This window comes from Ischnura elegans, chromosome 10 (assembly GCF_921293095.1).
Source record: "Ischnura elegans chromosome 10, ioIscEleg1.1, whole genome shotgun sequence".
Classification (NCBI taxonomy): domain Eukaryota; kingdom Metazoa; phylum Arthropoda; class Insecta; order Odonata; family Coenagrionidae; genus Ischnura; species Ischnura elegans.
The window spans coordinates 91,509,438-91,522,442 of record NC_060255.1 but is presented as its reverse complement, the minus strand read 5'-3'; the positions used below and the strand labels follow the sequence as shown (position 1 = coordinate 91,522,442).

Genomic DNA, 13,005 nt, shown 5'->3' with positions numbered 1-13,005 from the left:
GCAGCTCGGAAAATGTCTCGTAATCAAGGACTGGATTTCAGCTCGCGATACACCTCTTTAATCAACGATAATCGCCTTTGACAACTTGAAATGATAGGACTATAAAATTTTTCATCAAAACGGGATTTCTGGGAATGGCATATTTTTCCTGGATATAAGAGAAATGAAATAAATATTCCGCAAGAGTTGAATACTGATTTTCCACCACAACGCAGCTGGGTTGACATTTTTTTCAACAACAGTGAGGCAACGTCAGACCGTGTCTCCTGGAATAAAATCGAATTGAAAGCCTGTCCATCACTCACAAACATCATACACAAAAATCATTTTTTTAACCACACATCATAGAAAATTTTAGAGAGACTGCATTTATTCTTAGAGCTTAAAATCAATACCATACTTTCCAAAAATTGAACATTACCATACATATCTTTGGTAATATTCCGACATTTTCGCAAATATATTTATGATATGCTGGAGTAGAATTATATGAGATACGTACCAATTAATTATGAATAAGTCATACCGTGACTGTCCAAATTCCCAGAAGTTTAATATATAAGTCACGAGTTTGTGATTTCAGCTTTTAAAAGCTTTGCTTAATCATATTTCTATCTAAAATAAGCAGTAAATTAAGGCACGTCAAATTTCCTAACCCATATTAACTATCTAAATCAATACCTAGTTACGGAGTTTTCTCTTGATAAACTCAGCGCATAAAATGAAAAAATATACAGATAAAAACAAAGGATAAAAGGGCAAATTTAATGACTATTGACCCTTACATGACATTTACTTATAACCAGCACTAGATAATACTTGCAGAATGTGATCCCTGAGGATGATATAAACCTACTTCAATCAGTCCAACACCAAGTCAACATCTTCTCCGAGCATTACCACACTGGTTAAAATAGAAAACCTGATTTGTCATGTATTCGATGAACGTCTTTGGAGATTTGGAGATTTGGAGAAAAATTTTTCAATGATTTCTCTGGTCTTTATCACTATCCAAGAATGTTTATAAATAAGGAAAAAAAATACTTTGGTAAATCGAATTGTTTCCGTCTTTTCTTAAATAATCATGCTTAAAAATTTTGCAACCTTTCGTTGATTTTTACTGAACAAATTCCATAGAGGCGTATATTGAGAATAAATATCTCTTCGTATAGATACTAGTGATGTAATTATATTCTGCTGAGACGCTCTTGATATGATTTTTGAGTAGAGGATATGGCTGAGTAAGAATAAAATAGCCTACGAGTGTGAAAAACACCATACGAACATGATGTAATTTACGGATCGAATTGACTCTATTCATTGATATAGACATATTATTCGGGCTATGGAATGGTAGAGGGATTAATATAACCTATAAAAACGTGAAACAAAAAAAAGATACAATTTCAGAAAGTGTCTTTCAAGTATAAATGACAATATCAGTGCATTAGTATTCTGAAATATATTCTCTCATAAAACTCAAGAAGATAGTTTAACGATAGCTGTCTCGATGCAAATATTGGAGAGTAATGATCCTGAAGTACGGTATTTAGCTTATATTTTAAGGGGTTACTTTGCGAAATTATACTGCTCATACTCTATTGTAACGCATTTTAATGCTGGATAAAAAAAAATAAAAACAGCGCCAGGGAGAAAGGTAGGAAAAAATATAATCCATTAAAACATTTTTACACTTTGAACGGGTGCAGTAGGAACGAGATTAAAAAAAGAGAACAAAACAAACTCATACTTTTCCACAGTTAACAGCTGAAACGTTCCATTAATGATATTTTTAGAAAACTCGGAGATGGAAACAAAATATGTCCAGTGGTCATCAGACCTTAAAAGCATACCCATCATCATTTATGAATGAAAAGCCTCGGTAGCACGTTTCCATGCGCGTGAGAGCAATTTCAATGAATATAAGCTTCAGTAAAAGGCGGACCACTCCCCATTCATGGACCCGGAAAATATCTCCTACGCCTCCGCCAACAAAATGAACGGCCATGGAAAAGGACGCAGCGTAATGAAAGCTAACAAGAGTTTTTTACACTCATGAGTCCACTCAATTTTTTCGATTCTGATTCTTGTGCCTCGTTTCCTAAAGCGGTAAAACTCGACTTAGCGTAAACATTAATTGAGTGGGAAGTTTCACTCCATGCCAAAGTAATGAACAGGTATACTATTGCTTCTCGATATCAGCACATAATATTAAAAGTCTTCTACCATTGATTGCATGATCTATGTACACCCTGAGCTAGTGAATAATAGAGGAATAGGAATAAGCTGTGAGGAAGAGAAGTACAAATACATTAGCGAAGGGACATTAATTCAAGGTGTTCCGATGATGGCAACAAATATGTCTTGTTGCCCCTTACAGACCACATCTGGTCTATGAAACAACAAGATATGTTTGAGATGAGTGTGTATGAACTATTGTTATAGTGAACACCTGTTTATTACAACGCTATGGCTATTGGAATGCTGGATGTACATTGTACAGTGTAACCTCTGTTCACGGACACCTCAGACTGAAGGACAGTATTCAATTGCCCGGTAGAGGGATGCTAGGGTGGGCCGAAAAAAGGTTTTTTGCCTGATCAAATTTGCCCTGTGCAGGAAAGTTGCGATATGATATAAGGATCTCGCACACAAAATCTTTTTCAAATCGGTTGATATAAACCACTGCCGCCCGAGCTCTAAAGTTTAAAATTTTGGGAAAAATCAGGCTGATTTCAGAATCAAACGGCAATGAAGACGAGTTTTATGAAAATATGGGATAATGGGTAGTATTTAAGAGTGTATACATGTTTATAGTTTATAAAAATGGACTTTGAAGATTATTTGACAAAATCTATGGTTCAAACAATGCCTATGAATTAACAACAAAATTAGAGTATAGACCACACGCACAACACAACTCGTTTTTGCCTACGTTTCTAAAATTCCATTTTGGAGGCTAAATCGCAGATAAAATAATATTTATTCCGATTGAATTTAAGTTTTTAGCAAATAATTCATCATATGGTAGTAAATAATCCCACAAAAAGTTATAATAAGGTAAATTATTTTAAATTAACATCAATCATAATGACGAATAACGTACCTGTGGAGATATTTTCAACAAGAAAATCAGCCAAGGCTGAGAAAGAACAGAACCGGAACACCAATCATTTCACTAAGTAGCTCTCAGCTAGTTTCGTGAAGAAACTATCATACATTGTATACTACATACTACATACATTGTATGCATCTGTATAAGGATTGAACATCCATCGTACGTACTCTCCCACTTACGGACATGGACACTTTAAAGCCACAATTTTACACTTTTACGGACACCATCACTATGGATCTTCTAACCGATCACTCAAAAAAAAAAATTTTATAAAATGATTTCATTAGGCTGGTCAAAATTCCTACACTATAATACTTAAGCGTTCAAGCGTAGTAAGCGTTCAAGCGTAGTAAGCGTTTAAACTAGGTTTCCTTTATCTCACCTCCGACTTACGGGCACCTCTCACTTACGGACCTTTTATCGAGGACTTTAAGTGTCCGTGCATGATATGTTTCACTGTATATCTTTATTCGATCAGGGCCCTAATTGGGGTCAAGATACGCCAAGTTAAAATTTAAATGGACGGGGCCCTATTCTAAATAGAAGGTAGGATACTGAGATACTACACTAGTCCCTTAAGAGCAAATAATTACAATTCAATCATTAGCTGGAATAAAATATCCACGGAAATTCATTTCTAAAAGCGTATATCTATTATTAAAAGGTAAATATATCCTGAGTCAATTGAGCGACACGGAGAACAACATATTAGAAACCCATATTTCCAAGTCCAACACAAACGATAAATTAAGAAAGATATTTTTCCGAACGGATAGATATGGGAATTTATTTTCCCCCGAAGCATAAAGGAATTTAATAAAAGCCAAGCAGAACTTCGTTACAGAAGATCCTTTTCATGTGTAAACGGCTGGCTGTCCTAAAAGTCCCCACCCATTGCTATTGAGGTGGCTTGCGGAGTGGCATTTCTATGAACCCGAGATCCCTCTCTTCTCTGGCTCATGATTTCTATTCTCTATATATGCTAAACTGTATATCTCCATATATAGTTTAGCATGATAGCAAACCAATATATATTTCAAATCTTTTCATCCAACTGCGTCTAGATTCTGGAACTCTCTACCGCCAAATAAAAAGACGTCACAATCACTTCAGTCTTTTAAAGGAAGGCTGTACTCCTATCTGAAGTCTAGGGACTTAAAGTTGTGATGTTATCAAAACTCTCAACATAAATGTGTGTATGTATGTGTGTGTTAATTACTGTCTGTGTTAAAACTTATATTTTTGTGTTATTAGTATTGAATATTTTACATTTATTGTCTAAATATCCACTACTTGTTAGCCTAGCAATAATCTCCACAATGATATATTTTTGTTAAAATGCCTTTTATTAAGAGTAGAACATATCCTGTACTTTCTATTTTTTGCTTTCATGGGTTTTACCTAGAGCAAAATAAAAATATTCATTCATCCATTCATTCAAACTGTAGCTACAACACTACCTACGGAAAATCGTAGGATTTTTCTTCCTCATAGGAAAATGTGTCCCTTCTGTAGAAACATTAAATTATGGTTTCGCTAATAGTGGGCCCTGCCGTTTCCATAGCAGCTAGGGTATTTCCTATCTCTATCCTTCCAAACCTACCCCTTCCTTGGAGGTGTCATCGGGCTCTCATCACGGCGATGCCTCCCATTCCTTTTCCTTCCTCTGTCCTTCCCCTCTGGAGATGATGCGGGTGTCTAAGTCTCGGACTTGGTTCCCGGCCCTCGAGAGCAGTGGCGCCGAATCCACAGAAGGCTTAAGTAAATTAACGTAAAAATAATGTTAACCCCTCAAGCGCAGCGGGCATTTAATTAAATCCTATCCCAGCGGCCGGCTGAGATTTAGATCAATTCGCCTTTTTGCCATGCTATCATTCAATAGTTCATAATTTTCATGACACATGATCAGTATCGTTAAACATTTTTGTAAACTTGCTTAATATAATGCGCTTATTAATAAAGTACCGATTAAGGTAGGTTTCTATGGAGTACTTGAGAAAATTCTGGGATCCTCCCTCCCCATCAACCACTTCCCTCTTCAATTCACAATAAGGCTTATTCCCTTTCATTATATCTAAAAATCTTATTTTTTCCTTTCCATCCCTCGTTTACCTAACATTCTACCCAGTGGCGCCAACTCCATGGGGCCTGAGGGGCCCCGAGCCCCCTCAAAAATTCGTTATAGGTGTGAGAAAAAATGTGTCAGGCGTGTCGATTTTTCCCGGAGTGTCCAGTTATCGAGATTCGAGTTATCAGGGTTCTAATGTTGATCATATGACTCTTCTAAAATGCTTAAAAAAACTTAAAACTCACTACTTATAAAATTTCCCGGGGCAAGATCCCCGGTCAGGGCCCCCCCAATATTTTTTGTAAGACGGTATCCCTGCTCAAGAGTGTACCCCATCTGGGCCCGCCCTGCGTTTCCGATTCCACTGTAGCTACAACACTAACCCGAACCCTCCCGGATACCCTCCCCCAGCATCAAAATTCTTTTAATACGACCGTCCGACTTAAAAATACAAGAAGTTACGTCGGGCTCCTATCGCGGCGGCGCCTCTTTCCTTTTTCCTCTCTTTTCAAACCCCTCCCCGGGAGCGCGGGCGTATAAGTCTCGGACTTGGTTCCCGGCCCCGGTGCGTTGTAACCATCAGAGGACCCCCCTTGGGTCCTTATCTCTGTAGCTACAACACTAACCCAAACCTTCCCTGACTCCTTCTCCCCTTCGCCAAATTTCTTTCAATACAACCGTTCGACTTAAAAATACTTGAAGTAACGATAAAATTATTTTTAGAAACAAGTTTCGAACAATAAATGACTTAAATAAAAACTAAATGCAACTTCGTTAGAGAATTTTCTATTTATTTTTCAACGCCTGGTGTTCTAACACCTCGCCTATTCAGTGGGCTTGCGGGGTAGCGTGAAGATGTAGATGAAAAGATCAGGGTAAAGAACGAAAGTGGTGGGATCAAAGCTCACAGGTTTTGGAACTGTATGGACATATTTATTCTAGCGATTTGATCGTTGGATTATTCTTTCTCACAGGATAATCCTCTAAAATCGCTGGCACAGTAATGGGTTTGCCTGGCTTCCTATTTGGTGGGCCCTTTTCGCTTCAATAGCGTTAAGGTGTTTTACCCCGTCCCGTCCCTTCCTTCCCTATCCTACCCCAGAGGCGTCGTCGGGCTCCTATCGCGGCGGCGCCTCTTTCCTTTTTTCCTTCCTCTCCTCCCCCTCCCCGGGTGATCGGGCGTATAAGGGCCGTATTCTTAGTCGACCCTACATATCCGTCCCTTCATAACAAAAGGCCCCTACATGCGTTTCTCAGTCGACCCTACATAAGTGGTGGGGGGTGATTCCGTCGCCAAGTTCTCTGAGATGACGTAGATGACGGCGCAGCGCCAATTTTCCACTCTTCTGGTGGCGTAATGGGAACTAACTATGAAACGAAGAAAATACGTCCGATAATTTTCGGGCGTATTGTTAGGGCAACGGCCCAAGGTAAATAAACAATCGGTGTCGTCCTCAGAGTAAGGATTGGGGTAGAGGGCGCTTTCAGGCTGCGCAGTAGCAGATCCTTGTAGTCAACATGGTTACCACGTGACGGTGGGAAGAAGTGCGGGAAATTTAAATCTACCGTAGCACGGGTGGCATGAAGTTACCGTATTACGGTGATACAATGAGGACTAAATAAATACAATCGGGCTCAATTACTTCGAAAAACTCGAAAATAGTAACAAAGACTCTTAGAAAAAGTAATTATTGAATTATATCTACAATTAATTTCCATTTTTCTCTCACATATGATTTAAATTTTCAACTACGAAATTTATGTCGTAAAGCTTTGTTTTTCTTTTGTATGCTTTCAGCATCTAAAATGGTCAACAATTAAATTTTTCAAAAGAATATCAGAAATAGCAAAGTCTAAATTCAAATTTTGCGTAAGATCCCCAACAACTACTTAAGTAAAATATACCTTTTTCTACACTAGGGGCTTACTTTACGACTCGCAGCTCATACATTGCGTCAAGAATAAAACGTTCCAAGATTTGGCTGTATTTATAATATTAAACATGTAATTTATATAATGATAGTAAAATTATTTCACCATGGAAAGTAAAAGAATGCATAGTTTTAAACTATTCCCGCTATTACTAGTCTACAGTATTTGCATATCCACCAAAGCATTAAAATAATACATTTTTCAAGTTTAATAGGATTCCTTCTGGACTAAACAATGCACTTGATGTTTTCCACTTTTATTTGGAGATAAATGCATATTTTAATGATAAACTTTTTTGATAAAACACATTTTGGTGCACTTGCTGGGCACGAAATATGCTCCTTTTACATTCCTCATCGATGATTTCCTTCTTCTTCACTTGCAGGAAACCTAAAGAGACACTTTTTATAGTTAATACAAGTCAGCCGTAAGAAATATCTAAGTAAAAGCCCATATTTTAAAGGAATAATCAAAAGGTTAAAACATCCCCATTTCAAGGCGTGTCAAACATTCCAAACACACTACACACAAATTCCATTATAAAAGGAATACCGTTGAGGCTAGAAGGGTACGGAAATTGTATGAACACTGACACTATGAAGAATCAATCTAAAGAAATTATCAATGAAAATGAATTCCACTTCCTTTCGCGAAACATTGTTTACAACTCAATGCATAGCAAAACATTGCCATGCTGACGCTACGGTATTTTAGAAATTAAGGGGAGAAAAGAATCTAAACGCCCCAGATATATTCAGTATAACAAATGAAATACATCGAGAAAGGAAATAATTATCATTTACTCTAAGATCACGGTTTTACTTTAAAAACTACTCACCTTGTCGGAAATTCGTATGTTTGTTTATCTTACGGCGATACGGTATCCAACGTTTCAATGTCACGTGACCCCATCTTGACTGCGTGCGCAGTAGCCAAAGCGCACTCTCCCCATCCCTCTGAGCTTCCTTCCCACCGTCACGTGACACCATCTTGACTACATGCGCAGTAGCCAAAGCGCACTCTCCCCCATCCTTACTCTGAGGTGTCGTCCGCCAGGTCGTGTCGGTACATTAATTATCGTTATAAATACTCTCATATCGAGCCAAAAGTAGAACCTTATTGTCTTTAAATTACTTCAAAAGCGGTATGTACAAGATAGTAATATGTACGGAGTATATATGATCATTGATGTGTGAACGGTTCGGGTACCCTACATCAAGTAGAGCCCGTTTAGTTCCAAAAACGGCCATATGTAGGGCGAGATCGGTTTATGTAGGGGCTGATGACGTATCCAGGGTCGGTTAACCCTACAGGGTCGACTAAGAACACGGCCCTAATTCTCTGACTTTGTTCCCGGCCCCGGTGTGCTGTATCCCTGGAGGGCTCCCCTTGAGCCCTCATTCTCTCTGTATGGACAATTATGAAAGGTGGCGAAGAATTAGCACGTTGCAAAATGAATGGGAAGGCTGTGATGATACGCAAAATTCCCAATACGGAAAACGTCGCGTCATCAAGGATGGGCCTCGGCTCCGTTTTAATTGCGACTTAACGACCACGCAAATTTCCGTACGAGAGGAGCCACATTATGAGTGCGAGTGAGGGAGGGACATTAGAAGGAAAAATATGGAAGCAGGGACGACTGAAAATGTGAAACGGGGAAAAACTGAAAAATCCCACGCTAAGGCTGAAACGCATGGACGAGAATCATTCCGGCATAAACACATGAAAGACTTCCGAGATCACGAAACATTCGGACGCCCACCTGGACCAACTTTTTGAATTGTCAAAGAAGATACCTTTCACGACTGAAATCAAAGGGAAGCTTTTCATTTGAATCCCTACTCGTCCCGACTACACGTAAACAAATAACGCGAATGCCGAGATTTTGCACATTGGATGTCTCTCAGTTCTTTCTCACTTGATAATGCTCCATCAAATCTACAGTAAGTGTCACTGATACATCAAACATGGCTTTTTATTGCACTATAACTGCCGAAAACATTGGATTATTCAGCTTAAGGCTACAGTCGAATTCAAAAGTATTGCAACGAATATATATCGGTACCACTTTCGCCGTAGTTTGGTAATGGAGTTTCGGTATTTCCTATAGTACCAATAGAAAGGAAACGTGGAAAACATAGCATCTACCGCATATTCTTATTAGTAAATCATAAAAGGGAAAAATATGCGGAATATGTGTAATTTTTTATGCCAAATCAATTGTGCTGCTCTTACTAGATGATAAATCCAACTCCAGAACTTCAATTAACTTTCTTAAATTGAACATTCCGTCGACGCATATTATCTTATAACTAACGCGGTAGCATTTATTAGATTTAACGAACGTAAAATATATAAAATATCTTTCACAATATTACTTAAAATAATGCCACTGCGCATTAAAATTCAGTTTGAAATCGGAGATGACTTACAAATCAACGGCAAGATTCCGAAATTCAACAGAGAAAGCAAGTTAAGAAAGCGAGTGTAAAAAGAGTGTGAAAAGTCCACGTAGAGTCCAAAACTCACAGATGCAATGATTACTCACAAATCATTCTTGCCTGAACACATGAAAGACCCCTGGAATCAAGGAACTGCTGGTGCATATCGACAACCTGTTAAGAATTGTCAAAAAGAACGCCTGTAATTTTCGCAATAAAAGTAGAGCTTTTGTTTCGAAAATTAAGCCATTCTAATACCTCTCACTCGAAACGTGGAGAATCCGTCCAAAATATTCCAGCGACAATTACGACTGTTGAGCTTAGATTTATATATATTCTAGACGTTTTCCTAGCTGGACCGATTCCTGAGGAAGAAGCATTGACACATTGGTCATTAAAATATGTTTGCAAGATTTTAAAAATGCCCGACCTAACGACTCAGCCACAAAGTTTTCATGGTACTCATGCCATAATTAATATTTATTATACACAATACTTCAAACGAAACTTTTGGTATCGATATCTAACAGTTTCGTTTTACGCCTTTCACCACTAAACCAGTGTGCAAAACGTACTTTGATACAATGATTACTCATTAATTCGTATGATTCGAAAAATCATAAAATAATGAGCAATCACAGAACATCAATGGTTGAATTAGGCATTCAACCTTTTTGTTTCCTTTAAAAATGTCCAATTCATTCCATCTCCGCTGCGGCCGGCGCAATTCTAATTATTCCAACCCCGTCGTTAAAGACAACGGTCTCATTAACACATCGTTAAGTTAGATCTCGGGCATTGTTGCGGCAATTCCGTGGGGTGGTCAGATAATCACATATGCACCCATCGACAGAACGTTACATGACATGCTGTCACGATACCGACGGCAATATGACACTAAAATTCATCAATGGCTGATTCGAACGACGTAAAATTCACGGATATCGCCATTGGGTTCGGAGGGTATTCGATACCAGGGCCATTCACAAAGAACGATCCCTTACTATAAAAACTCTATTAAAAAAGTAATGACATAATACCTAGATACCAGGGGCGGTAATAACTCTGGTATTTTTTGTACGTGCATTAAAGAAGCGATAATTTCATTATCTTCTAGGGAATATTCTAGGCTATGTTTATCAGCGAAAGACATATGATGAAAAATCTATAAGTAGAGCAAGGCATGTCAAATCCATGATTATCGATATAAATTAACTCCAAGACTTCATTCTATTATTTCCTGAACAGTATTGTGTGTTCTTTACAATCTTTACTTCGTTGGTAACTTTCAATTAATTGATGGTTTCATAAAACCTTAAAATAAAAATTTCAATCTTCTCTGCGAAGATGTATAGACTACCCGGTTATGTCTTGTTAATAGGGAATATAACGTTATTTTCCAACCTTTTCAATTCACACTCATGCCACTGTATAACTGCGAAATTGTAAGTTTAGCACTGAAATAGAAGTGTTAAAATTTATATTTTAACATTGCATAAAGGCGTGTTCACACGATGCATTTTCCTGCACGTATGGATGCGTGAACCTATTCACCACTAAAATTACACCGTGTAATCGCCCATAATAGCGCATGTGAGATTATTATTATAAGATTAAAAGTCGACTAAACCTTTTAGATAAATTCAAGAGCAGTGTCTTTACTAACGAAGTTAACCATATCTTACGGACGCCAACAAACTACGGAAGATCAGATCATATAAATAAAATTAGAGAGATATATTGTAGAACAAACAGGTTCAGAATGTCCTTTTTTCCGCGATCAATAAGAGATTATAACGGTAGCGATAGAACTCATTAATAGATTGCATGACTTGTGGTGTAGCCTACTAACCTATGTATAACATAATGCATGTTTCTTAATTTTATTTTTATTTCTAACAGCATATGGTAGTATAATTTGTTAGAATACGTGACGTTTTTTGGGCAGTGTGGTGTGCATGTGGGAGTCCAATTGCATGCAGCATGCTGGTGATTGATCACCCCCCGCCAAACACCCTAGAGGTGGCTCGCAGGGTATTATGTGGATGCATATGTGCGCGAATATATCTCCAAGAAATTTCCCTTGATCTAATTGCGTGCATTTATATGAGCATTTATTTGTCCAACCACGCATTGTCATGGGTTAGTGCAGCTTGTAAACAAGGCTTGAGATACGAATATCTGATTACCTGCCTGAGTATTCAAATATTATGTCCTCCCGGCACTACACTCGGCACGCTGCCCAGGGGTCAACTCACCGAGACGAGGCTAACTGATCCCGAGAATTCCCTTGCGTCTGTCGTTGACGGCAAGGCATTCAGGGGCGATCCATATTATGGCGTTCACGAGGGGTGCCAGGTCCTTTGACGCATAGGGAGTGAAAGGAAGATATGGTCAGGGGTGGAACGATGAAAGCTACACGACCTTGTGGGAAACAATGCGCCTGGCTCGTGAGGGAGAAGGAAAACCATTCACAAGGGAGATGGGTATGTATGGACACAGTGTCTTGTGTGTGTCTTGCCTCTTGAGGCGTAGTAAAATACATGCATAGGGATTCCTCGTCTCCTCGAATACAATCAACGAAGAGGAATGCGACCAAGTGACAAGATCGGGTCGCGGTGGCAACTAGGAAGCGATCCACACTTTATGCAACATTCCGCGCAGGCAAATATCCAGCAATGGAATCCACATAAATCACCAAATTTCTTACGATAACGTGACGGCTGTATTTAATATAGTGTGGGACCAAAAATAATATGCTCTTCATCACAATGAAAGATGCATGTACTCGGATGCTCAAACCCTCGAAGCATTGCTCTCAAGTAGTTTTACTTAGAGAAAACATCACACGAATTCCTTGTTTTGAAATTGCCAATATTATCCTGAAATTCCAGGTTGCACACAGCATTTTTTATCAGAAACCTCTTTTGTTCTATGTATGAACTTTCTAAGTCAAACCTTACTCAGAAAAAATGACGACATTTGTAATGCATGCAAATATTGACAAGAGTCAACTCTATAGCTATACCTTGGAAATTCCAAAATGATAGCTTCAGGTTTTAAAAAATAAAATTCATCAGGATATTGTAACAAAATACGACCTATCGAGGAGGATTAAAAGTTAAAGTGACTTTAAAACTACGCTTATGCACAGAATTTATGGCAACTGATAACAGACGTCTGTATTTAAGACACGGAAAAGATCGTTTCCGATAATGATCTCAATTTCCAGGTTCTAGAGAAATAATGATATAAGACAGATATAATTTTTTTAAATTAGGACTTCAAGCATTGAAATTATCTCCTGAATGTGCCAAATGATATCCAAATCCTTTGAATTCCCACAAAGTCAGAAATCCGAGAAAAATAACCAGGGGTAGTGTTTGACAGGAAAGAAAAGTTTTCTCTTACAAGTTTTCTCCCTTACAAGTTTTCCTCTAAGGTAG

At 38.2% G+C, this 13,005-nt stretch overlaps 1 protein-coding gene and 1 long non-coding RNA gene across 2 annotated transcripts in view; both read right to left on the bottom strand.

Annotated features, from left to right (window-relative positions):
• LOC124167076 (gonadotropin-releasing hormone II receptor-like) overlaps positions 1-13,005 on the bottom strand; it is a 244,156-nt gene that overhangs the window by 163,551 nt on the left and 67,600 nt on the right. The gene's annotated exons all lie outside the window — the stretch shown is intronic.
• Positions 7,164-8,154, bottom strand: LOC124167077. Its single transcript, XR_006866602.1, has 2 exons — positions 7,957-8,154; positions 7,164-7,508 (listed from the first exon to the last, which is right to left on the bottom strand). It is a non-coding gene; the product is annotated as an uncharacterized LOC124167077 (long non-coding RNA).